Here is a 5,000-nt window from a genome sequence, read left to right on the forward strand (position 1 = left end):
AATAGTCTCATGGATTTTTAAATTGCATATTCTCCTCAATTGCCCCATAAAATCCAATTTTTCACCATTGATATTTTTTGTTTCATTTCATTCTTCCTCTTTTTACTTACAACATTCCATGTCCCAATGCTGGAGACATAATCATATTTATGTTTTTGTGTCCATTTCTGGAGCTCTCCGTCCACCTGATAAAAAAATATTTAATATGAAAATTTGACAGAGTTCCTGACAAAATTATACTGGAAATATTCGGAACTTTATTTACTTGATAACTGCTTATTTACAAGTACTGTATTTAAATCTTTTTACTATTGGATCCGTGAATATGACTGAATTAGGAAATTTGCTTTTGCATATTAATAGTTAACAAAATAGCTGATGATGACAAAAAAAGAAAAAAAGAAAGAAAAAAAATGTGCACTTGGTTGATAAGCATTTCATAGATAGGTGTTATCAGTACGTTGGTACAGGTTTTTTTTAATGAAACATCGTTTATGAAATGAGGTAGTATATATATATATATATATATATATATATATATATATATATATATATATATATATATATATATATATATATATATATATATATATATATATATATATATATATATACACACATATATATATATATATTATATATATGTATATATATATATATATATATATTATATATATATATATATATATATATATATATATATATATATATATATATATATATGTATATATATATATATATATATATATATATATATATATATATATATATATATATATATATATATATATATATATATATATATATATATATATATTTATATATATATATAAAGACACACACACACACACACACACACATATATATATATATATATATATATATATATATATATATATATATATATATATATATATATATATGTATATATATATATATATATTATATATATATATATATGTATATATATATATATATATATATATATATATATATATATATATATATATATATATATATATATATATATATATATATATATATATATATATATATATATATATATATATATATGTATATATTTACATACATATATATATATATATATATATATATATATATATATATATATATATATATATATATATATATATATACTTTTTAATTAAGATGCGTATGCAAAGTTTGATTTTCATTTATACAATGCTGTATTGGGAAGTATTGGGAAAAAATACGGTAACTTTTTTTATATTTCTTAACATATCTTTGTGCCATTATCATAATGTTTTCTAACAGATATAGTTATGATAATCTTGATTAGGTTTGTTCTGAAGTATATATCTATTCATCGTACAATAATAATAATAATAATAATAATAATAATAATAATAATAATAATAATAATAATAATAATAATAATAATAATAATACCCTGCCATCGACCTTGTTCCACTCCACGGACAGAACCAGGTACGAAACTTGGGGCTGATGAAGTCAAATGGCAATGGATGTAAATTGAATGCAGCAGATTGCAGATGAGCGATAATGGTTTTTCTCCATAGCTAAGCAACACCTACCAACAGATATTCACCATGCAAAGCACATTATCCTGCGTAATAACACTAGCAAACAACTACAAATACCCACTTACACGGGCCCTTTCCTAGTGATCCATCTCAATCTGAAGGCTTTCTTTTTCAACATTCTTGTCAGAGAAGAATAGGTCTCAATTAATTGCCTAAAACCTACGTACCACAATATGAAGACAATGGCTTCCCCAGTGTTCACCAGATTCATGTGTTTGACACTGAATCGTTTGGCAGCGGCTAAACAAACGTTCGCATAAATGGAAGAAGGAGACTTTGCCAATAGACCTCTCACACATGGTTGTCACCTTCCTGTATATGTTACTTGGACGACCTCCATATCCTACGCATCATGGTCGACTGCCTACAATAAAATGGTCTTGTATTCTGGTATGACAAGTATACCTTCCGCACCAATGAAGTATCATTCTTAGGGCATCACATCACACCTGATGGAACCCACCCCCTCCTTGAGAAAGTAGCAGCCGTCAGAACTTCCCCACGCCCTCGACCATCAAAGCATTGCAATATTTCTTTGCCTTGATCTACCGTCATCAACATTTCCTGCCAGCTATCTGCGTCATCCATACCCCCTCTACAATATACTGTTAACAAAACATATTTGTGTAGGTTGGGGATTGAGGGAATGGTGGCTGGTGATGCGGTAAGGCTCTGTGTCCTACCTCACTCACATACACCTCGGCCAACTGGTAAATAATTGTCCTCTTCATCAGGAGTGGAGTTTATGATGGAGGACTTGAAGGTGTTGAATTGACTATCTATAAGGGTGTCAACTTTGATTAGCATGTCCTTCATGGGCGAAAAATCGACATCGGATATGGCAGCATTTACAGGATTGGGAAGGTGTTGTAACAAAGGGGAACAAAGTTACATTCATCTCGCCTCTGTTAAAAACATACAGCTCACTCTCACGTGTGATACATGGCTTTCCACGTAAAAAAAGACATACATGTGAAATGAGGCCCTTGGCTCTTGAAAGGCTTTCTGTACGTGGTTCATCTTACAGGAGATACACAGGTTCGAAAAGCCGACCAATGAACACGCAGTCTTCTTTGCACGAATGTTGTTTAAGAAAGCCTCTGGATTAAGACCGATCACAAAGAAAGATCCAGTGCAAGAGAGATTGCTTGTGGTATTGCACAGGAATACATGCATGGCAGAGTGCACATCTTTGTTTGCATGCATTGATTAGATAGGGGCTATTAAGTTCAGTGGCATGCAGTAGATTTTCCCATAATGAGACATGGGCCCTGGAGATAGTTGAAGGATGTTGCACATGAAAAAAATAAATCAGCAACATCCGCTTCATCTACATCTGATTTGGAATCCATGCTCATATTACTTCTGACAGGGGTAACACTTTCACCTCTCAATAGTGGACATCATTAGTGATTCGACTGAGACTCACCGAACATCAGATAACAGCCTATAACCCTGCTGCCAATGGGATGGGTGAACATTATCATCACACAAAGCAGCTTTGATGACAAGCTGCAACAACACCAACTGGTTTACCCAGCTTCTTTGGAATCTACTGGGCCTTAGGACCACTCATAAAGACTTCTTGTATGTCTTGTGAGCTTAAATCGTGAAGGGTGACTGTTGATCGTCCCTGATTTTTTCTTCGTTTTTGTCAGCAACCTCCTCCGATAATCTCTAGCCCGAGGTCATGCTGTGGGAAACTATAATCCATACCACAAGGCTTACAAGCACCCAACTAAGTACCACATACCAACAGATTTGTAGCATAAAACCCACATTTTCCTGTGCAACGAAACTAGTAAGACACTGCTATCGCCCTCTTACACGGGCCCTTTCCTAGTGATTTTTCACACTCCGAAGGCTTTATTAATCAACATTCAGGGCAAAGAAGACTGGGTTTCTTTAACCCTTAAAATTTGTGTATATCCTGTAAGACGACCTGCTATAGTAGGCTTTCCATGAGTAGGGCACCATATTTCACATGTGTTTCTTTTCAGGGAAGGAACGATTTATCGTATTTGTTCCACCCTTGCTCATATACTGTAACTGTATATTATTTTTCATTTTATATATCGCTTTACACCTCACTTGTTCAAGCCTTTATTTGTACAGAACATTTTGATTGAATTTTGGAAACCTTCTTGTCCTGAACCTGTTTTATATAACTTTGCCATCTGTTGAAATAATGTTATTTATCACCTTGCCTCTCAGTCACATCCAAATGGCTCACTCTCACAGCATCGCGTAGTAGTGCCTTCCTTGCAACCAGTTCAATCAAGATCTCACTGCAAGAGGGAGGAGCAGTAATTCAAAGGCCTAGAAGGAAGGATAATGAAAGTCAATGAAGCTACTGTGAGCAGAGAGGTCGAGGTTTGATTGACAAGGGCTGATGATGCTCCCCTACGGGGAAAACTACACTGGTTCCTCCAACAGGAGCAACACCAAAATGAAACATTACCACAGTGCGGAGAGAAGATACAATCACAGTGCCCGTCCACCCCTCAACAAGCAGGGCCTGGGGCAGAACTCTAGACTTAGAAGTAGCTGGTGATAAAGTCACCGGACACTCAGGACCAATGGTTAAGGTCACAGGCACAGTGGAAGAGGTGAAATATGCAGGAGCTGTGTCATTGAATGGGCTATTAGTGGACAATGGTGCAACAGAAACTTTGGTCTTGCCTACCCTAATACACCCAACTTCGGGCTCAATGACTTGTAATTTCTGCCCGTAAAGGAGCCACTCCGCGAGTCCTCACATTCCTTTTGATCTCTAAATCCTTCAAAACACACAGAAGACAGACAGTACAGTTTGTCCTGAAGGACTGGAATGACGCTCCAATCCTGTGATAAATGCTCACACAAGTAGCGTGGGGATTAAGAGAGTGGTGGGTGGTGATGGGTTAAGTGTCTGTGTCCTATCTAATTCATTTAAGCTCTGGTCAATGCTAGATACTTGTCTTCTTTGTCAGGAGTGGAGTCTAAGATGGGGGTCATGGGGGTGGTAAAGTGGCTGTCTATAAGGGTGTGGACTTTGATTTTCATGTCATTCATGGGCAAAATATTGAAATCAGGTATGGTAGCATGTACAAGATTGGGTAAGTGTTGTTACCAAATGGAACAAAATTACATTCACCTTGCGTCTCAGTTTAAAACATACTGCTCACTCTCACGTGTGATACATGGCTTTCCACGTTGGCAGCCTGCTTGGTTCAAGAGGATTGGTCACCCAGGATTAGGCCTATATAGCTATGTTTTTTGGTATTTGGTAACAAGATTTGGTACATTACGGGGTATCAAGTGCAATTAGTAGCCTGCATCAAATATTGAAAATCCCCAAATTTGGGTACTTTTTACTTTCTTTATTTTTTACTTAGTATAAATCTATGAAGGAATATGATAGACATTTTCTGT

The sequence above is a fragment of the Palaemon carinicauda genome, chromosome 7, assembly GCF_036898095.1.
Source record: "Palaemon carinicauda isolate YSFRI2023 chromosome 7, ASM3689809v2, whole genome shotgun sequence".
NCBI classification, from domain to species: domain Eukaryota; kingdom Metazoa; phylum Arthropoda; class Malacostraca; order Decapoda; family Palaemonidae; genus Palaemon; species Palaemon carinicauda.